Genomic DNA, 24,119 nt, shown 5'->3' on the forward strand with positions numbered 1-24,119 from the left:
TAAAATCTGAAGGAGAACACACCCTCTATCTCCCAAAGCTGAGAGGAATAGCAGAAACTTCTGCCAACTAGAAGTACAGTATTACTAATGAGAATTCTTATGAGGGGCCTGCTTAAGCCAGACAACATAGTCCTATCAATGGCTATTTATTTATTTTATTTGACTCAGGCTTGGAAATCACAGGCTTTTCTGAACACAAACTGATTTCAGGGGGCTGAATTCTCTAATCACCAGATTCAAAAATAATGCAAGAATATTTAAAAGTAGATCATTAGTATTGCTTGTTCCATTCTCGCTATCAAGTAATGATTCCATTAAACTTCTCACTGAAACAAAAGTCAGGCTGTGTTCGTAGGCGCAAATACTAACAGGCAGGAAATGGAACTCTCCTGCTGAAAAAAAAAAAAAAAAAAAGACAGCCTGAATTGCAACTCTGCTCTCCTTTCTCTAGGAAGCAAAGGCTTTAATGATAAAATATGCAAGTTAGATAAGGAGTGGAAAAAGTCTTGCTGGAACCCAATTCTGTTATAAATTTAAAATTACAAACACTATAAGTCAAAATTTCAGGGATTCATAAAATGTAGGCAATTTATTTAACTTGAGTCCATACTGTAGACGAGTGGTATCCCTGCCAAGAAAATACAATGGTTATAATTGTACTCTGATACATTTCAAATGGAAAGCTTTCTGCAGACATAATTTTGGCTTCAAGACTGGAACACTTTCTTGGCATTGAAAGGGCATTTGATTCATCGGGTGTTTCACAATGTATCACTAAAAAGACCTGGTGAGCAGCCAGTTCCCTATAGGGTAATTTTTCCATCCAGATGCAAGTGCTATCAGAGGCCCTCGTCAGCTAAACTAATTATGATCTTGCAATTGCTGATGCCTGCTCACTCTAACATTCGACATCCTCCATTAATCACCAATACAAGGAAAATGAATGAAACGTAAAGAAATGAGGACTGGTAAGCTGCACAGCCATAAAAATCTGAAATGAGAGCAATAATTTAACAAGATCGGGGGAATGTTTTTAGTGAGCACAAAGTCAGGCTAACAATTGCCCTTTTCAACCAAGAACACGATTTCATTAGCGTAGCAGGTTGTGCTACTTTAGGTGATGTAATAAAAGTGAGATTTTTCACAAAGATAATCTCTGGCTCCCCTTTTTTCTTTATTCCCCCACCCCCAGCAGTCAGGACCAGGAATGTATTATACATTTCTCAATCTCAATAAGAGCAACAGAAAACTTTGGGTGTTGGTCCTCAAAGTCCCAATTGGGATCTACTGCAAAAGTACAGACTACTGTTTTCCCCAAATCAGTGAACTATTAGAAGTTGTATTTATCAAACACTCTGAGGCCCCCTTTATTCAAGGTAAGTCGGGGAGCCTAGTTAGGTTATAATTGTGAAACTTCCCTGCGGCCATGCTGTCTTTTTTCCGAGATCTGAATAACACGTTTGGCAAATAAACACCAATTTGATTCACATAAAGGCAATGTAAATGTCCATTTGGAAACTAACCCACATATATGGCTGAGGCTCAAATCTGAATGTATAACCATTCACTGCAGCCTGCTTTTCTTTCCTTATGCCCAGGCTGCCTGACACAGCATGCCAAAGTGGGTGTAATCCTGGTTTCAGAGAACGCTTCGATCCTTGCACAATTTTGTGCTTAATTCTCTTGCAAAGAAAATGCCTTTCATTAGTTCGAGGGAAAAATCCTGAAATTACAGCACTGGTTTCCACAGGCATATCTTGCTTTAAGCGGCACTTAGGCGCCAATAAAGGCTGGTATATTTTAGGTAAACCGTATCTTATTTTAAACATATCAGGAATAGTTTGGATTCACTTACTTGGAGTCAGTATGGCATGGGGGTTAATAATCAGGTTTAGGAGTCAGACAACTTGTATTCAAAACATGTCTCTGTCTTGAGTTGCTGGGTGCAACTTTGGGCAAGTTACCTAACCTGGCAATGCTTAAATGTCCCAATCTTTAAAGTGTGAGCTGCTGAGAGTATTAATGTGGACAAATGGCTGTAATTAAAACAATGCCAAGGATGCAGTAAGCACTACAGTTAGCTATCCATCAAGGGGATTTAACTGTATTTCTTTTGTAAGAGAAAAAAATTTTGTTAGTTTCATTCTTATCTCCTTAATCTACTTATTGTACATGTTAGATATGCTTAAAGCCTAGAGTGGGGTATTATAACATGTATTTCATTTGTGTCAATCTTATCAAATATGAGAATGGAAAGTTGAGTCAGAGTGAAATATCTAGGTGTTCACACCTAGAATTCAATAGGAGCGTGCTTGTGCAGGGGCGGAGAGTGGGAGGTAGGTGAGAAATATTTCACACATTAAGTTACCTCCCATCTAAACAAATGTATCACTTTGGTAAGCACTGTAGAACCTTATGTTTGATGCACGTGGAATTTCTGGAAGCAGCAGAGAAGGTGGGGGGAGTGGGCAATGTCCTTTGCTGTGAGCCCACAGAATCGTAGACCATGCCACGTCTCTCTCAATCACAATGCAGAGGAAAGCCCTGACACCCAGTGAGAACCTAACTGGACGGAGTACGGTTTCCCTTCTGAAGTCACCAACATCCTTAGCCCAATCGAGTGCTGAGAAGCAGTCTGGTGCCAAAGGAAGCAGAGTAGACGTCTCCCCTGCCCCATTTTTTAAAAACAAACAAGCTTGTTAAAGAGAAAGAAAGGCACTAAAGACCTTATTTCATTCATAGTTTATCAGGCATAACGGAGTTCTAAAATATTTTGTCATTCTCCTTTATACTATGTTAAAGACAGAAATCATGTCTTCTAAGAGTCATCAAATAATCTAAGTGATAAGCACCTAGGACAGTGCTCTCTGTCTTGAGCGGCTAAACATTAATAAAGTTGAAAATCATCTCTTGCTATTACTTTTATCACTAGTAGTCACGCCTCTTTTTGCAAAAAGGTTTTCAAAAAATATTCCCTTAAAACGTCTCCCATTTGGATTGACAAATTTATCTTCACTTCGGCAGAGATGGTTAATGATATTGTAGATAATAAAATCAAGAGAGTTAGTTTTCCAATCCTACATCCCACACTTATTTTTGAGAACAGCCAAAGCCAGGTACTTGCGAGGTCCCGAGGATACAAGGTCAGGTGGAAGAAAGCTCCAGCTCTCCTATATATACATCATTGGAGTCATGCATTGCTGATGGTTCTATATGTGCATGTTTTAAATAATAAAATTGTTTCTCCTTTTCCTACAAGCTGTTTTTAAGAGTAAATAATAGTCTGTACCTCCATGACTTTGTGCAGGAGTGACAAGAATTGAGTGATATGGATAAGGACACTTCTGGGAAAAGAAATGACAGGAATAAGTAGCTAATAGATAATACCAGTGGCATACCTGAGAGGCGCTCCTTTCTGGCTGAAGGAAAGCTGTCCTCTTACACATCTAAAACTACACAAAGTATGGCATCCTCTGCCCCTGGCCTTCTCTAAGTGCACCTTCTACCTCTATGTGGTTTCAACGGAGGGCGAGAGTGAAGGAAGGTCGGCCGAAAACCCAAATCTACCTGAAAGTCATCTCAACTGAAAACGTCTACAGAGGAAATTGTGGAATCAACAAGGAACTGATTGCTTTTAACGTCAAGTTTAAATAGTTTGCCCACTAACTTTTAGGTTGCATTTGTGTGGACTCCACGTGATTTCTGTTGGCTGGTAACTTCCTGTGTGAAAAACGAAAGATGGTGGTAACAGCAGTTAATTGCAAGGAATTCTGAGGCCAGACCAGTGATTGGCCTTGCAAGGGCTTTTCAATAACTGAGAATTCTTTGGATCACTTGTTTCCTTTCCATGTTTCAAATGCATTATAACCACCACACAGATTTTCACAACAGCAATGTAGGTGATGAATTTGGACAATCATGCATGCCAAGATTTGAAACAGAAAATGACACATTCATCTTTTAATATAAGTACACTTTAATGTAATTTTTTTCTTTTCCTGCTGCAGAGTGCACCAAGAAGGGTAATGACTAACTAACTAAAAAAAAAAGCTTTAGTCTTTAGGTTCACAGCTAACCACTGTATGGTATCATTATCATTAAATTCTTCTCGAAGCTTCGGATTCTAGTTTTGCTTTTAGGGGGCGCAAATCCTCAGTCAGTTACAGATCCCTCTGTGTTGAGCCCTGACACATGTGTTGGTAAACCCAGATGTGTCTTTAGAAAAGAACAAGGGTGGAAAAAAAAAAGTTTTAAGTTGGTTCAGCTGCTTTTATTGCTTACTTTATTATTTGATCAGCCAAAAACAAACATTTTAAGGTTTTCAAATTTCATTATTAACGTAGAACTGATTTCATTTGATCAATAAAAAGTAAATTTGATTGAATTATTCATTCCAGTGGCTTAACATTTAGAGACATGGATATTTACCTCCAAGATATTAAAAGTCCCCACTGGTGAAGGTATTTGTGCAGAAATAATCCTTTATAATAGTTTTCTATGAATAAGAACCATACTGAAACCATGTAATTACTTAACAAGCCTTGATAGGCAAAGTATTTACTCACATTTTTTATGGTTTTATATCTTAGCTATTTTAAATCAAATCAATCCGAAATATGATATATGTGCTGTTAGTCTGGATGTACCTCAAATATTTTTAACTCTTTAAATAATTTCTATGTTTATCTGATTATATCAAGAATCCTTTGAAAACTTCATTTTAGGGAAATACACAGATGGAACCTTCTGGTACAACTTCGCAGTAATAAAATTTCAGTGGTAAATTTAATTCAGTTCAGTTCTGGGAATAATTATTAAATGTCCACCATGTGCCTGGCACTGTGCTAGAAGCTGGGATTACAGTGATGTACAATGGCAGACATGGTCTGTAATCTCTGAGTTTCCAGTACACTCTGCTAAAAACATACTACGTGTTGAGTTAATGTGATACAAACTCAGACAGCTCATGAACACTGACAGTTTAATTCATGTAAATTATATGGAAACATTTCTGAAGAAACCGAAGCATTTCCCACGAATGTCTCATGTAAAGGCTGAAAGTTATCTAATAATCAGAGGGCTTACTCTCTGTGCTCCTTTATAAAAATGGGTAACAGTCTAGTCATTTCAGAAACAAGACTGTTGCTTACTGTCCCGTCAGTAATAATGTCCTATCTATATCAATGCCCTATTAACCACCAAAAGAGTTGATATAAACAAAATAATGTGTTCATGACTGTCATATATAATAGGCATTCAGTAATTGTTGAATAAATGATAAATATTATTTTAGTCATTAGCACTACTACCACTGAGAGACACAGAAGGCCACTCTCTCCCACTTCCCCCCTTAAGAATTAACTGACTGCTGACTACACACCAGTAGGCCCTACAGAATATGAAGAATGCAGCACCTAAAACCACTTAAAACAGATGGTGGCTTACAATGAACACCTTTAAATTAATAGCCAGAATTTTATCAGAAGCACAGGCTGGCCGATATTTCAGCAAGAGCAGCGAAAGAGCTCTGCCAGCAGAAAGCAATAGATGCCAATACCTTGGCTGACTTTTGTTCCAAATAAAATCGTGAAGAATCAGTTGAAATGGGCTGTACAGCAAGTCTATGCCTGCTTTAAAACAGCCCTCGGTGCCCTCAGATTTCTTGCCAGAAAAATGAAGAGACTCTACAAGGTTCAGCCAAGCATCCATTTTATAATCACCTATCTCAGAGTCTGGAAACAAAACCTGTTTACCCTGCTTATTAAACTCACTTCCTCAACACATCAGCAATGCTAATGGAGACCAGTGTAAACTTAACTGACATCCTTGGCTAGCAGTGATGGAACAATCTCTGTTCCAGGACATGAGGCAATTCATACCCCAGTAATCATACACTGTACCCAGGTACGAATGTGCCTAAGACCTTTCCACTGACACGTCACCACAAAGGAGTTGCCCAATATATCAGGACATGTTAAAACACATTAGCTCCATTTCTTCTGAGACGCAACTGGTGACTCGTGGAGTGGGACTGCAGAAAATGAGTTCCCCAGGTAAATCCCATGCTTTAAATTATTCATATGGAGTCTTCAAATCTTCAGATCTTAGAAATTTATCACACAGATATATAACCCATTACATAGGTCTGAAGGACCCCCATCTCCATACTTTGATTTACCCCATATTTGGTAAAAGAGCAAAGCAAACATTTGATGTCATACACAAATTGCATAACAGACCAGGACTAGAAAAACCCAGATCTTTGGAGTTCTAAACCCATGCTGTTTCCTTCCATTACAATGTTCTGCCTTTATAGCAATATGTATTTGGACAGCTGAAAATATGGTTGAAGATTTATGTCTACAATGTCTTTTTTCATTCCATGTGAAAGTCATTATTGCCAAAAGAACTGCTCAAGTCTCTCTTTGCTTCTAGTTCTGCCATCACAGATCCATTTTCACCTTTCCTTCAGCTACAACAATAGTCTGACAGTGTTTCTACAGGGACTTTCTTCTATGCCAGTGCCAAAATCTGACACTGAAAAGGAAAAAAAAAGGCTTTTTGGAGGCACAGTTAACTTCGGCACCTCTTAAGTAAACTTCAGCATGAGAATACAAGAATTGATTCTGATTTATAAAGTTTATTGCACATTTTACTTAATATATTTAGCAACCATTTATTATGGGAATTCTTCATATCATAGAAAAGAAAAATCTTGGTGATAGGGACTGTTCTAGAAAAAGCCTAAAGTTCCAAAGGTTTGGCTTCTAAGCACTTAATTTAAGAAACAAATAGAGGTATTCTACTTATTACCCAAGTTGGATTGCTTTTATGATACTGATGATCATGTGGTCATTTTGAAAGAAACAGAAAAGAACAGATAATACTCAGTAATTCTTTCTGTATTAGCTAACAGATAATAACTGGTTCACGAAGTGCTACCATCCTCCAGGCATTTACATCTACATCAATGGTTCTTAACATTCTCGGGAGTCATAAACTCGTTTGATAAAATGTATGACACTCTCCCCAGATAATAAAAAATATGTCAAATATTTTACAAATAACTCCAGGCTGTTCAAAAGAATGTCCTTCACAAAATGTATCCACAGATTTCACATGGATCTGAGGGTCATGGATCTCAAGGTTAAGAACTCCTGACATACATGACCTCAGTTCAGATTCAAAAGGAATTACCAAGGATTATTACTCTCTCACTTTATTGATGAGGTAAAAGACTGGGAATGGTTCTTTGACTTATCGAGTGTCAAAAAATACATCCTAGTCTCCAAGTCTAGGCAAAAACACAAGACTTTTTTCTAGAAACCACTTTTGAATCAATTATCTGGTAGAAGTCTCTCGTTTGACTACTTTTTGTCCCTTTTTTAATAATCACCATCATACATCTAATATTTATCACGTATTTATTTTGCATAGGATAATATACTAAAGGCTCAGTTTCATTATCTGACATCTTCAAAACAAACCTAAGAGGCAGGAATTATTATTACTATTATTATTGTCATTTTTTGTTATTCTATCCGCTTTACAGATAAGAAAACTGAGGCTTTGAAACACTTTCAAATGCTAAATACTGGGGCTAAGATACAAACCCAGGTGTCCCTCACTTCAGAGCCATAGTTCTTAACCATGTTTCAGGCCCTATTACTAAAGAAGTGATTGGGGAATTTTTACCAAAAATATTTCACCATAGCTTGGCTTTGAAGAACTCTTATCTCTTCAAGCATCCTTTAACAGCTGATCAAATTATGCAAGTTTTGAGGTACCAGAAAGAAATGACTCATCCTTGATCAGATAAGGCAGTGATCTGTTTTGAGGTTGTTAGATACAGTCTAGGCCAGAGGGAAGCAGCATTTGGCTGATGGAGAGGTGGGGTAGGGGGTAAAGGTGGGGAAGGGGGATTGGTGGGTGCAGTGCATGACTTTTGATTCTGCTGTTCAAAAAATAAGAATAAAAATTACATGTGAAAAAAGCCTCTGTCTGAAAGCAGAAATCAGTGCACTGACTTTAGTCCCTAAAAATGCCAGCATGAACTCCTTCGCGTTCGCCATAGCTAGAGATGGGGCAGGAAAAATGGTATTGGGGTTTTGAAAAATTCCGTAAACACACATGTTCAGGTAACAATTTGCTGGATTTACTTTATATGTATGTATGTTCCTTGGTAGAGACCTTTTGCAATGTGTGGTATCCTCATTATTCAAAATAAAATGCTGCCAATTCTGAAAAACGAGGTTATTTTATCAAATTCTTCAGATTTAAATAATATAAAATATTTATAATTATTTTCCCTTAAACATTTCCCCCTTTATTAGACATAAAAGTACATGTTCTTCAGTGACTTATGGAGTTGACTCTGATACTTTTCATGTGTGATATAGTTTCCATTTCATTACATAATAGCAAAGACTAAAATATTCTTAACTCTATAAACATGTTTTACAGGCTATTCAGCTGTGATCAGACATTAAAACATAGCACATAGTTTGCTCAGTAGGAAGATGGTAATTGCTGCTTATTTCTACTTAACAACAACCACAAAACTTATGGAAATACAGCTAAATATACAGACGCTTGAAACAGTTAAAAATCTGCAAACGTATCAACGAGAGATCCTCATACCAAATATGCAATTTGACCTAAATAACTAAATACTTTACAAGACTATACTGGGAATACTTCTTGTACCATTTCATTCTCTGTGACTTTTAAATACACAGGGGGGTGGGGGGAAACCAAGGGAAACAAATGTAAACTTCATTTAATTTTTGAATCTATAAATAACTCTTTTAAAATGTTATCTCATTTCTTATTCAACTTTGTACTTCCTCAGGACCCATAAAATCAGGTATTTAAGTACACCTTTCCAAGAGTTAAAATAGGTACCTAATACGTTTTGTCATTGTTCAAATGAAAGATGTGTCTTTAAATAAGGATTCTGTGACTGTTACAGGTAAAAACCCAACTCCAGCAGATAATTTCATTGTAGAGGCCCTGCGCAGACAGGGAAATTTAAGCTGAGTTTTAAAGTTTTAATGACATTATTTTAAAAAGACAACTTGGAATTATGCATTTCCTTAACAACAATGATGTAATTTTGTAATAACTGAAATTTTTCATGGGAAATCTGCTTCTTCAATAACACACGGTCAATTACACAGGAAAGTACTGTAATCGGGCTGTGCTATCGCCCCCCGCCCCCCACCTCCATGGCCAAATGGCTCACGTACATGACTTCCTTTTCCATTACCAACTTGTCTGCAGTACCATCTGTAAAAACGAACACATACCTTGCGCTGCTCGTTTCTGCTTTTGCACGTCCATTAGTGGGACCGGCTGCAGCTGCTCGAGAAGAAAGCAAGGATTGTCTTTGCTTTTATATGGATGGATATATTCCCCCTCCAGTACTGCCATATCGGCGCGACACAATACATCCTCTTGGGTAGGGAACTGCACTTAATAACTGTACTCGGACCCACTTCTCTGTGCAATCTGGAGTTTGTTAATCACACTGTATCACGTACCAAAGCAAGAACTACCTCATCGCATCAAACACTCTCTAGAGACGACCCCTCAGTCATTCCTACCAAAAGGAACAGGTAAAATCATTTCATACTTTAACATTCTGTACAATGAGCAGAATATCAGGAAACCAGTACTGAGGCCTGGCTGCACATCCTGAGACACAAGCCTCCTGGTGAGGGAGATTTTATTTCATGAGAGGGGCTCTGAAATTACAACACTGAATGAATGTTTTCAATACTTTATTTCCCCCCCCTCATGTTTATATTCTTTTTCTGTTGACATTATTTTTTTCCCTGGATGGACATTATTAAACTGTCCACAATCCCTGCAGAAGATGCAAATAAATTAAAGCAAGAAATAACCCCAAATTAATTTTTTTAAGTGATTTGCCTACAAGCAATTACATTCTTCCTATTGTGGAGTAATATGAATAATAATGAAAAAGAAATGCCGTCAATTACTAAGCTCTTAAAAATATTTGAAAAAAAGGTTCATAGAGAAGCTGACATTTAAAACACACAAAAGAAAAATAAAAGAGATCCCCAAAATGGTTTAGTTGTTTTCCTGTACTAATCGACATTTACAAGTTTACCCCAAGTATATCAAAACCACTTTTTCTTCATAAGAGGTACTCTGTTGTTAGCGTGTAAGCTTAGCTTTTGGAACATTAGAACGCCAATTCTGCCTTAGAATTCAATTCATATTTTGAATTGTCTTAAATCATCAAATAGCTATGCTTTCTCAGCATTTAGGTACAGGAGAGAGAGCACTGGATTCCAATCATTTACATATGCAAGTCACTCCCAAGGGACTGGGGACTTTGGAAGGAAGGGCCTTTTTTTTTTCTTTAATCTTTTGTATTATTGGTGCATTGCACACAGTAGGTGTTTAATTAACGACAACTTAATTAAATTGACCTCTATAGAAGAGAGGATACTGCTAGTTTTATAAACAGTCTGTTAAAATCTGTGTGTATGTGTACATACACATACATGCTATGATCAAAGTGTTATGACTTTAAATGCAGCTGTATTCGTGAAATATAAATGGCAGTCATATCACAGAAAATAGGACTCAAATTTTTTGTGAAACATAAAAGAAAATTAATAAATTCTGCACCATATTTAAATGATGCATTATATGACAGGAGAGAAAAGGAATGAGCTTTTTTTGCTTGAGCTGAGCAATTTTCAAAACTAGTAGAAGTGACCTATGTTGGTGTGTGTATTTGTGTATACATGTATATATACATACAGAGAGACACATACACATATACATGTGTACAAATACACATATACACAAATGAATCCTTTAAAACATTTTCAGCACTAACACATGGTGAAATGTCACTAGTTACTTTTATTTTCATTAAAGCAATATAATATTTTATAAATGAAACTAAAATACCAATGATGTTGTTAGATTAAAGAGAAAAAATTCCATGAGTTTCCTGGAGAGTTGAGAATAAATATAATTAGCTACTTGTAAAAAAGACAGTGGGGAAAAAAAAGCAATAAGAGTAGCTAAGAGAGTGTCTTATATGTCAGCCTCATAACTATTGATTTTATTAGGTGGAAAGTAAGATACCAATACTTTGTGATTTATTTTTAGTACTATGTTAGAGTTCTCTCAATTCACATACACACTCAATTAACATAAATATAATTATGTATGAGGGAACAGTGGTTGCCATGCTTAACATGTATCAGACACTCAGCGAGCATCAAATTCCTTCTTTCTCTCTTAATTTCAGAAGATACTAAGTGTCAATAGATATTAGATTTTAGAAGATATTGAATAACTGAATGAGCTTTGGACATACATTTACACATATAAAGTTCAATAACTATAGCAAAACAATATGAGCAAAACATATACGAAGGACCTCATATTTATTTTATTTTTACAAAATGAAGAGTATGAAGAGTGATCCTAAAACTCTCACATATAGGTGACTGTCTTAAAGAAAGTTTATAACATTACTTACGCATTTTTAAACTAGAAATATCTCTCTTCTCTTTTCTCTCTTCTCTCCCTCCCTTCTTTTTTTGAATGTGTTCCAAAAGACCTTTAAGGATTCATTACATAAAGCAGTTTGGTGGTGACTTAGTCATTTACACGAGTTTCATGAGTCTGTCAAAGACACATATTTCTCATCCTAAAAGCTAGGGGGAAATTTGGGGAAGGAATCAGTGGCTTTTGGAATTTTCTAGAACATAAAGAAGTACACTATAGGTCAAGTTCCCTTATGAATATTACTCATCCTAGCTGAACGTAGTTTTCTTCTTTTCATATGCTGTGATAACACAGATTATATATGTTATCATAGAATATGACAATGGATATTTAATTCATAGATTATACAAAGTTGATTCACTTACATTTATGTAGATCAAGACTTAGAAATCTTTGCACAAGAAGTAATTTTGGATAAATTTATGGCCATAAACAACCATTTGGAATTTGACTTCCTCTATTTTATGATATATATATAAATATATATAAATAAAATACACACACATATATAGAGAGAATATATTCACATGCACACATATATTTAAACTATGCATCTTTGTGAATACATGCATATATTTCCTTTAAAAAAAAGTGGTTTCAAGGTCCTCCAGTTTATTAACTTAAAAAATTCAGGGACTGGTGGTCTTATATTTTAAAATGTCTGCTGTTAAAAATCAGAAAGCTATTCTTCTTTCCTGAGTTAAAGGGTTATAACAGGTTAGAAGATAAAATATCTCTGATGAAAAAGTGTAATGGCAGAATTAATGAATCAATGAAACAAGAAATCAGCAGGCAGTTTCCATGAAGAACTAATAATTTATGTATGATTAAAGGAATTTGTAGATATTACATGCTCCAAAAAGTTATGTACGCTCCGAAGGAAAAATTAAGTAGCTACATCTGACTTAGGTCATCCCTCTTTTTCTACATATTTTCCAAGATTTTATTTCATTAATTGTTATTATATATATATAAATATATACACATATATACTTAGAATTTTATACATATATACATGTAATATATAGAATACATATATATATACAGAGAATTATATATATATATATATATATGCTTTATTGCCCATGTGTATATTTCTTTGGCAAAATAAAAATGGAAATAACTATCTTCCTTTAAATTCATCCCAAATGAAGGCAGTAATTCAAAAATAAACACAATGGACTGATCGCTACCAGACTAAAATTCAAAGCAATTCACATTTACCAAAAAGAAAAAAAAAAAAGGTAAAAAAAAGGGGTGCCTTAAACATAAAAGTCCTAACTTTTAAAGAAGAAAATCACCGTTAGTAGAGGTTTAGCTAATTAGTCAACCTAATGCAGGGCTTTTATGTTTGTAGGTTTACAAATTTCAGAAAATGACCAAATTATTCCACTTATATCATTAACTTGACCCCTTCCAGGATCTGACCTTCCTAATAGGTTTGTTTTATAAGATATGACATCTTGAACAGCTGTGCTATTCTTTCTTGAAGTTAACTTTTTTATTTTTTTAAAGAAAGCATGAAAATAGACTGATTTACTAAAGCATAAGTATTCTTTGGTGACAGTGGGGGAAGGGAGGGATCAAAAATAGAAAAATAATGTGAGTTCCTATCTCAGCGAGTCATTTTGAAACTTAGAAAAGAACACTAAAGTATTAGAAACACTTATGACCAGTTCAAGAAATGATGTAGAAAGAATTCGAAAATATCACAGTGAATTGAGTTCATTAATATAAGGAGGTATGATTATTAAAACGGAGAAAAAATTCCTTTGAATGCTTCGTATCTTCAAACCCCCACCACTGAGTGCATGCCATTATATGCTCACTGCAAACTGGAAAATGTTTAAACTTGTTAGGGAGGCTCTCTGCGGGATTTTATTTTTCAAAACTAAATACAAATCAGGATGAAGTTAGACAATTTCAGGGAAATGTTTTTCTACAGTTCTTAACAGGGCAAATAATTTGCAGGCACATTGGGAATTGTAATTTACGGTAAAAATACCTCTGGACAGATATATTTAACATAGCAACTAAATAGTTTGATTCAACTGAAATACTGATCGGACTCAGAATTCTCTTAATGATAAAAAGGAACATCAGATTTATGGAAGAAAAATGGAGGGGCAAAACAAATGTTTAATAATCACAGTTTCTACCCCTACTTAATTCTGTATCAAGTTTAATCTTGTAGAGGTAGTTATGTTTAAGGGTTACATTCTACCTTGGCTCCACATGGCATCTTGACTTAAAATTCAAGAAAGCACCTCAGACAAATAATAAATTGTTGCACAGTACTGAAAGCACATATGAAAGCTATTCTTAATTTCAACGACACCTTTAATACATTAATTATCTGTTTATCTGAGTACTGCTTCTGATAGGTCCACCATTGCCTAGCACATTACAAGCACACTGTTCTTTTTATGAGAGATGGAGGCATTTGAGAGAAAAAAGAAAAAATCAGACAACTCTGTTTCCAGTGTCTCAGGGATAATTGTTACCTTTCTCCTTTTCAACACTGAAAGAAAGCAGTGTCTATTTTGTTCAGGGCAGCTCTTTAAGGCTCCTGCTGTCAGAATCTCTTCAACATCTGAGTAGATTTAGAATTTTTTAAAAATGATTATTATATAACACTGTCTTCTATTGCTGTTAATAACTGAGCATGCATAATTAATGTCCATACATAGCAGAGTAATTAACCTAGGATATATGTATTCACACCTACCTTTGTGTGCATGTATACACATACGTATATTCTACATGGGTGATTCTAAATAGTTTATTCTGAGTTACGAAAAAAATTTAGACAAATCTGTGATAGGAATGTAATATTGAAAGTCTAAGATATAATAAAATTATTAAAAGTTCTGTCTTCTACTTATAGTTCTGAAATTCATATTTCAAAACAAATTCTGAAAACAACATTCACTTATAATAGAGGGGCTTCTGGAAGCTGATGCATTCTTTTACTTTATTTTACTATGCAATATGCTGTTGTAATGTAATTCCTGAATATTAGCAAAGAGGTTTTGCTTTAATAGTCTAACAAAATAATTTACACCAGATTATCATGACATAGACACTGTTTTGTAAAAAAAAAAAAAAAAGCCTTTATCACTTTATTACAAAAATCATTATTTTGAAAATTATTTTTCACCTTGTAGTTTAAATGATTGGACATGCTTCTATTATTAGATAAATATATAATTTTTAACTTGGCGATTTTGGTATAATTTTCCATTAGAACTCCAAATAAAATTCACTTTGGTCCAAGCCATAAACATTGGTTTCCTTTACCTTCCTTCTAAGTCGATTTAGATTTTCCTTAACAACCAACGCACAGCCTTCTCCACCTTTTTATTTCTTTGAATGTTTATTACCTGTTGAAATCTTCTTGGCTTGCAGAAGTCACAGGCAGGAAAGGAGAAAACTCACAGTCTAAATGCCTGATATTTAATCAATAAAGGAAGGATTTTCTCCTTTAGGAGTTCTCTTCTCTATTAACTCTGCCTCCTCTCCTCTTTTAGCAGAAGAAATGAAAACTCTCTGCTTACCACGAAATCAAACCCTTCAAGTCACTACAACACCCTGTAGAGCATGAGAAACATGCTCTTATTTACTAGTTCATTACAGATTATTCATCTCTTATTTGTGAATACAACTGCTAGTCACTTTCTATCATACAAAGACGACGAGGCCTCTGAACCTAAACTCATAATTCTACTTTCTAAGTTGCTCTGAGGTATATAGTCATAACATTCATTATACTGGTTCTCACAGCAGTAGAAAAATCTACTTTTTTGTGTCAATTTCATTTCTGAATGAAGGCAAAATCTGCTCAGAGGAAAGCGGATGAATAAGATGGCAGAACCACTTCGGCGGTACCCAAGGGTGATAATAAAACATGGAACTGATTCCTATGGCCTGGACACTGATCAGAATCAGAACCCCACTGGCTGTAGTGCAGGAACAGAATTTGGGGGGACCCTCCATGAGGCCAGGTTCTGCCCCTTCATTACTAGATGGCAGTGGTTCCCAAGGAGGGCTCAGGGAGGAGCTGGGATACTGGGGGATACTCAGCTCTGGGGACACAGGGCTGACATTTGTCAATCAGGATTGTGTTCTGACCAGGTTGAACATCAGTCCCAGGAGTGTCACTTTAGTACAAATCAGATGTAACTAGCAACTCACTGGTGTGACCTCATGGCTCAAAAACCAGTGCTGATCATTATTCTAAAGACTTACAACAATGTTCTCTCCAAAGTCAGCAAAACCTGAATAAATTGGCAGCTTCCTCAGGTAGTGGTTTTGAAAGCCTACACTCACTTGTATAAGTTCTGGTATGTTTATTTATAAACGTCTTATTACTTTAAATTATCACCTCATGTAAGAAAAGTTCAGTGCCTTTGAAGTGTTTATAATTTTGAGGGGAGGTAAGGTAAATATACACGAAGCAATTAAGAGAACCAGGCAAGAAAGGAGACACGTCTCAATCCCAAGACTTTTATGATTCCTTTGCTTCTAAGTGCTACAAGCAATGCGAACTGTGAAACACTCATCTTTCTTTCCTTTTCTTTTTCTTTCTCTTCTTTCTTTCTCTTTTCTTTCTTTCTTTCTTTCTTTCTTTCTTTCTTTCTTTCTTTCTTTCTTTCTTTCTTTCTTTCTTTCTTTTTCTTTCTTTCCTTTCTTTTTTTCTCTTTCTTTCTCTCCTCTTTCTTTCTCTCCTTCTCTTTCTTTATCTTTTTCTTTCTTTTCCTTTTTCTGTCCTTCTGTCCATCCGTCCTTTCCTTCCTTCCTCCTTCCTTCTTTCCCTTCCTTCCTTCTTTCTTTCCTTCCTTCCTTCCTTTCTCTCTCTCTCTCTCTCAGCTAAGGAGACCATGCAAGTAGGTGGTGGATTTGAATAAGCTCTTAATCATTACTCATCATTGCATCTTTTAGTTTGTTTCCGTTGCTTGTAGCAGAAAATACAACCCAAACCAGATCAATATGAAGATAAATCTGACTCATGCAACTGAAAATTGGGAAAAACTCTGACTTTAGGCATAGTTTAACCAGGATTCAAATGATATCATGATATGTTGACTACAGTCTTACTCACAAAGACCTTGTCCCTGGATGGCAACATCACTGTTGCACACTGAGAGCGATATGCTCAACTGAACAAGTGAGGGGGAAACACTGGGTCCACTTTCCTGCTGGCTCAACCCAGTGTCCTCAAATAGGGGCTTTGTTGGTCAAACTGAGTTCATGTCCCTGTCCCACTATGGCAGGTGGGATATAGGATGGAATGCCTCAGTTGGTTTATTAGGTCTAGAGCAGTTTCTCTAATGTGAGTTACAAATCACCCAGCGATCTTATCAAAATGTAGATTTTTATTTAGTAGGTCTGAGGTGGGACCTGAGATTCAGCATTTCTAATAAGCTTCCTGCCTGAGTAACACAGATTTAAGCACACACTTAAGCCCTGAATCTGGGGCAAAATCAGCTTCATCTGAACTAGATGAAATAAAAGTGAGGGAAGTGTGGATTCTCAAAAGAAAATTAAGGACTGTTACCAGAAGTAAGGAATTAAAAATGAGTTAAAAAATTAAAAATATAAAACAACATGTGTCTTCTATAAACACACACACACACACACACACACACACACACACAATCATCTGCATGTTATTTATCTAGAAGAGAAGTCTTTTAGTAAGTAGAGCATCTGTACTTAAGTAGAGACAGTACTGATCACATCTGAGTAGTCTGTCCGTGCCATCTAGTATCTTCTCTGGTGTGAATAATCCCTGAACGAGTTCATCATTATTTACACTTCTCATGTACCTATTTTTACAAAATCGATCCATGCTATTTTTTTTTTTTACAGAAGCCACACTGAGAAACTAGTGTAGTGATCACTATACCACCAAAGAGTCTGTTTAGAAGAACTTGGCAAAACGTTGTTGGCACAAAAAGCGAGGATATCCCCTGTGACAGATGCCATAATTAACGATCTGAGACTCCATCCATGCCACTTCCTTAGTTCACAATCAAAACCCTTGTGTACAGCTTATCTGAGAACTCTCCTGAAGGTTTATCTGTACTTGAAAGACCAAAAGAGCTTTTCAGATGTCACAATGATGACAAAACTAACATCAGATTGTTTTCTGAATGCATGTATTTACTACCCCGTGTCAAATATCAAAAAGTATTTAATGGGTCAATAACTTCCCATTGGCACATTTGTCAAAAAAATAATTGACAAAAGTATCATCCTTATCGTCCAGAAAGAATGAATAACTATATGAACAAGAAGAAAGGTTATCTTCTTTCATATGAGGTATATAAATGGACTGGGAGAAATATATACCTCCTCTGGTACTCTCTCATATTTACACTGTAAATATTAGGTTAACTACTATCAGTTTCAACTTTTGGTCTCTTCACATCATTAAGGAGTTGGTATACGCTTCTGTTTGAATTCTGTATCACTGGGCATGTTTCTAGTTTGTCTGGGTTATAATTCAGAGTTAAAGAGTACTTTATATATTCTTCCTAAGGTAAAGAAAAGCTATGAGTTCTATCTTCCTCTATGAACTGAAAGCATCTTATAATCTAGCAAGTGAATTTTATAAGTGTTACATGAGGACATTAAGGCTAAAATAATAAAATGTGGCATATTTTTCTCTATATCTAAATGAAAGCAAACCAATATCATCCAAAAGATACTCAAAAGTCTAAAAAGTAGAACCAGTGCAAGGCTCACTTACTGCTAAAAACATGTAAATCTAGCACTACGAAGTCTTCCACGCACAGGATGGCAAAAGCACCAAGACTAGGACACACACTAAACGCAATAATTGGGTGATATTTATCTGTAATTCATTTACTCATTCATTAATATTTAAAACCATTCATTAAGTATCTGCCCTGTGCCCAGCGCCATGCTGATACTACAGTCACATAGCTGTAAAAGACATGGTCTCAAGCTACTCACCAGCTATCAGGGAAGCCATAGAAGCAAAGACCTGATAAGTGCTTTATCTAATAAAGCTATCAGATAGCTTTTGACTAGGTTCTGACTCAGAAAAAAAAAAAAAAAGCAAGTGGCCAACCATTCTGAAAGATTGCAAATAAAATGCATGTAGAACATCCTACATGCGTTGTGCCAGCTGCATAAAAGTTGTTCAATAAATCAGTTCCCTCCTTCCCTCTTTATGTATTTATATAAAAGGAAGGGCAGAGAGTGTAAATAACAAATGATCTCCAAGGTCCCTTTCAGCTCTAGTAATCCATGAATAGTTCAATCTTTTCCTAGATGATGAGGAGTAATCTCCTTAGCTCTGAGACTCACATTTCCTCTCCCTCTTCCCTCTTCCTGTCTTCCTTTTTCCCTGTCTCTCCCTTCTCCCATCCTCTTCCCTCCTTGTTTCTTTGTTTTGTTGATTTGTCATTTTTCAGACTACTCAAGTTCCAGGCATTATACACTGATGATCCTAAGGAAAACTTCATTTCCCAATAAAAGAAGTACTTCAGGATCAACTTATGGCATAAAACATGATCCAGATATGCAATGACCGGTGACCCATCCGACCTAACATAAGACACAGTCATAGTATATGAGGCCCTAGGATGAACTAATGTTGATTTCCCTCTCTTAACAGATTGAATACTCAGTAAAATGCACATCACTCTTTCCAGGTTTGTCTTTTGTTGTTTGAGGGGAGGGATTCAAACGGTCTTAACTGCTGATGGAGATAGCATTAGATGTGTTTCTTTTGCTAAGCTCAGACAGTCAACAAAGTGCCTGAGCTGGAGTGTAGATGACGAGTTCCTTACTGGCTTCAGTCATCGTTTCTATAAACTAGGAATGGAACTCACCACCCACGGGGCATGGGGGAGCAAGAAGTGAGCCTTTCAGGATGGTAAGTGCTGTGATTTCCATTTCCTGGCACAGGATACTGACAAGCGCAGGAACTGGGGAGTCTGGAGACCCCCATTCTAGCCTGGCTCTACCTGGGACTGTTTTTGGACTGGAGCAAATTGTTATCCTCTTTCACAATTTTCACTTTTTTTTTTCAACTAAAAAAAAAAAAAAAAAGAAGGTATGATCTCTGTACTGCCATTTTCAGGGACACTAACAAGATTAAAAAAAAAAAAAAAATTAGGACATGGGAAATGGGCATGAAAGTAAAAATCACACCAGAAAGTCAAGGCATTTTAAAGAGTATCAAACGGAAAGAAACCGAACTTGTTAAAATGGCAAATAGAGCAAAGACAGGATGGAGTCATTAGTTTTTCAATTGGCCTGTAAGTTATTTTCCGTGGTATCATCTAGGACACATTTGGTTAACTGTGTCACGTCCTTCAGGTCTTCACCAAGTTTGTTTTTAAAGTAAACCGCTGGTAAAACTGAAATTTATTTTCATAGCAAAAACATTATATTTAAAGAGCAGAGCTTTTGCTCATTAGCCACGGAGGACATTTTGTACCCTGTTTACGTTATTATTAGCACTTTGCAGCTAACAAGCAACGTTTAAACACTCCTCTGCAACAGCTGGAAAACTAAACCTTCCAGCCGTTGGTCTCTTCTGCTGAATGTCCAGAAATGCAGTGTTATGACATGTAAGAACATCCACCCTAACTTCCTTTAAACTGAGAGAGCTCAAGACGGTAGGAAACGAGCGAACCAAGCAGAGTCCTCTCCCTGACTGTATACAGTGTCTCACCCTCTGATTAGAGCCCAGGGCACCCTGGCCCGGGAAGCAACAGCTGTTTTCTGTCTTTTCATTCCCTTCTCCCATTAATGTTCTTTCGATTGTGTTATGGGCTGCACTTTAGATCTAAAAGGAAACATTGAGTTTTATTTGAATGTTTAAATGATTAATGACCCTCTAGTGTAGTTGTCTTCTCATAATTGCCACAGAGTAAGATGCAATTTACTTTGAAAATCCAGACCTCTGTGTATTATGGAGAGCAAGTGAGAGCTTGGGCATTGACCACAATATGGAAAATACTTTTTTTTTTTTTTTTTTAAAGATGCATCCATTCCCCAGTACGGTATGCAGACAAGTTCTTACATTTTTATGTCAAGTAAAAGTCTAAAATGTTTCTTCTGGAAAAATCAAGGTATTGCCTCACTGTTCATTGGTGCAAGGCAAGGTGTGTACCTGGGAAGAAGAAGATAAAAGGGGGAGGATAGGCTCAAGTCAAAAGAAGGGCTGAGGCAAGATTCCATGTTCTTCAAAAGGAGGACAAGCTTGGTTTCATCTGAGAGCTGTGCACAGCTGTCCACCGAAGAGGAAGGAAGCAGTTACGTGCTCCTATCATGTAATCAGGAAAAGGTGCCTGCAAGTTGTTACAAGACCACGTGAGTCTTACACTCTTCTATTTTATACAGAGAAAATCCCACACCCCAGTGAGAGTCAGAGCAGCAGTCTACATAACACACATAACTCCTAAAAATACAGATGTTTACATTTTTATAATGGAAAAAGACACGATGTTTGCTTTCCAGGGTTTCAGCCATAAGTCTTATAGTAAGTTTGTATTGGTCCCCTAGGTTTTTTCTTTTTGGGAAAATACAGAATACATTAAAGAAGAGATTCTGAGGGACTGCTTCAGAGTACATTGGGTATGGCATCTGACAATAAGGGGTAAGAACAGTTTTAGGATTGACATTATCAAACCACAGTGCCTGAGAGTTACCTACACAGTGCTGTCAGTTTGTTGTGTTTTTCTTTTTAAGTCTTCTGGCTAAAATGTTTTCTGACTTTTGTCTTGGCCAATTTTGGGCCACAATGAATGTTAAATAAACTATTATTTAATCAAATACAGGCATATTAGTCTCACTCCTGCTGACAACATCAATTAGAATATTTTTGCTTTGTTAAAAAAAAGAAAAAAACAACCTCATGATCTTTAAACTGTTAAGGCCTCGGCACAACATCTGGTAACAATTTTTGATATATCCAACCATCAAACTTCTATCTCCGTGAAGTGGTTTATCCAAGATTTGTTTTAATTAGGCCGCCTTTCTAACTTCACATGGCTTTCAAAAGGCAGAATCACTCAGATGTTCTAAGCTGTAAACTTACTGAAAGGTTCAGAGGTTGTAATTAGAGCTTTGCCAGGGTGGACTCTTCTTTCTGCTTATTAGCTAGATAGCCAGGTTCATTCAGCTGCCTCTTAACAAGGACAGTAAACTATTTCTAATCTTAGCGCATGGGTTTTTTAATTTTATAAAAGCTTAGAGTTGATCTTTAATGCCTTCCTCGTCTTGCTGGTGTTCATCTCAAAGCAGTTTGGGTCCAACCTTTCCAAAAGAAACCACATTCCAAATGCACATTTCTCTGCTTGGGCAGCCCAGTTCAGTTTTAAGGCCTTCCACTTAGACCAAGTCCAAGTTAGAGAAACATATCACTGTGAAGATGCTATAGGGTAGCATAGCACCTACTTGAACAATGCAAATATTTTTATTCTAAAAGTAAACCTACTAATAGATTCATTGTAATAAAGCGTCTTCCCTCTATTGACCAGAGCATCCTGTACGCTGCTGTTCTGGGTAAGAAATTATACTTACCTTGGATGCTTGTTTTTTAATATATTTGCCTCTGTATAAACCTTCAGGAGTATAAAAATCTCCACTCATTTATTTGCACCAGAGGCACAGATTAAAGGCAAAAGTAATGTGGAAACTTAAACTATTTATTTTATGAGGTAACTATTTTAAAATCCAGTGGGAAAATAATGAAAAATGGCCTCATTATCCTTCTTCTTTGGTGAACCAGGCTTCATTCTACCAAAATAGGTCTCTCAACCAAGTGTGTGTGTGTGTGTGTGTGTGTGTGTGTGTGTGTGTGTGTTGAGGTTGATGGTAGCCTGTGGCTTTTCTCCACAAGTTTTTGATGTTATTCCCTTTGAAGCACTAACACAACTTTATAGCTTTTATTATTATTAAACTTCTCCATAAATGCACAAGTTTCTTACCATGGTTCACAAAGCCTAAGAATGGACCCATAGGATCACTAATATTTTAACTTTTCTGGGTAAAATGGAGTAAAAACAACTGGAGTGAAGTCCATTATTGAGTCTACATGAGGCAAGGCATGTGGGTATTTGGAAACTTGGAGCACTGACTTCAACTGTCAGATTTAGATTCACTGGTATTATATAAACAAATCCTCTGAGCAGATGACACAGTGTGGGCAGCAACAAACATTTTCACCCATTGATTTTCTGAAGGAAAAACATACATCTGATTTTCAATTTTTCCTTGCAGAAATGTGGGAGAAAAGTTGGTATGAATTTTCACCTAAAATGGGAAACTGTAGTGAGTTCTATATTTGAAAACCCTCTAACTCCGTCCTTGAGAAGAAATAGGGGGCTTCACGAATACATCCGTAATGTATGTGAAAATTTCAAAGGGTTTTGTTGTAAATTAGAGTTCTCTTTCCGGTAAACAGATGGTTCAATCTGGCAGTAGGTTGTGTTTTTTATTTGTTTGTTTGGGGGAGGCAGGTAGATCACATAAGGTAGGGTAACAGGAAAACTTCAATTAGCTATCAATATTTAAAAATTGGGTGATCTCATGTAAATCTATTTTAAAGGTATTTGTAAAAGCCCAATGTTGCTAGGTTCATCTTCTCTCATAGAAAGACATGCTGGAGGTGGCTGTGACTGCCTCTTTTAGAAACTGTACTTGCCACTTCTCCACAGGACCTCTGAGCCTTAGTATTTATACAACCCACATAGCTCCCATAAGCATTTAATGTTGCCATGATAACTTCAAGTCCTTTGACATTAATTATCCTTGGCTTTTGCTTTCTAAGCTGCCTTCGTACTCTGGAGGTACTGGAGCCCGCCAGCCTAGATTCACATCCTGTCTCTGACCCTGGTTAGCTGTGTGACCTTGGGTGAGTTGCTTAAACTCACCTTGATCCACTGCTTCATCTGTTAAAAAGGGTATAATAATGGCACCTAACGGACAGGTTGTTTTACGGAGTAAAGGAGTTAATTCAGTGCTTAGATAATGATAAGTACTCAATAAATGATAGTTATTATAACTCCAGTTTTAGGCTTCAGTCCTTTCCTCATATTCAAACTTAGCACTCTTATACCTCCCGTGACTAACTGGTCCAGCCATTTGGATGATGATAATCTAAAATGTATGGCCATGCCTAATCTATAGGTAAATAAATATTTTAACTTGAATATTTTGTTACCTTTCTAAAATGTATGTCTACAATGCCTTCAATAGATCTAAAATATGGATGGATTCTCATTCTCCCCCAAAAAAAACATTTAAAATTTTCCATCATTCAGTGAACAACATGACTGAGTACCCGCCTTCCTTCCCTGGTCTAGCTGATCTTTACCATCTCATCTTCTAAAAACTCCCTCCATCCTTGCCCCTTAGCTCCATCCACTTAGGGTCATATGCCATTCACTCAGACTCTGTACTTGCCAGCCTTTATTTTTTCTGATGGAGACCACCCTGTTCAGTGTCCAACATAGTACCTGCAATAGAGCAGGCGTTCAGCAAAGTTCTGTTGAATGCATGAACGAATGAAGAAT

The 24,119-nt window shown here is 36.4% G+C and overlaps 1 protein-coding gene across 8 annotated transcripts in view; it reads right to left on the reverse strand.

Moving 5' to 3' along the window:
- TRPS1 (transcriptional repressor GATA binding 1) overlaps window positions 1-24,119 on the reverse strand; it is a 250,933-nt gene that overhangs the window by 8,674 nt on the left and 218,140 nt on the right. The window lies entirely within an intron of this gene.

This window comes from Hippopotamus amphibius, chromosome 5 (assembly GCF_030028045.1).
Source record: "Hippopotamus amphibius kiboko isolate mHipAmp2 chromosome 5, mHipAmp2.hap2, whole genome shotgun sequence".
Taxonomy (NCBI): domain Eukaryota; kingdom Metazoa; phylum Chordata; class Mammalia; order Artiodactyla; family Hippopotamidae; genus Hippopotamus; species Hippopotamus amphibius.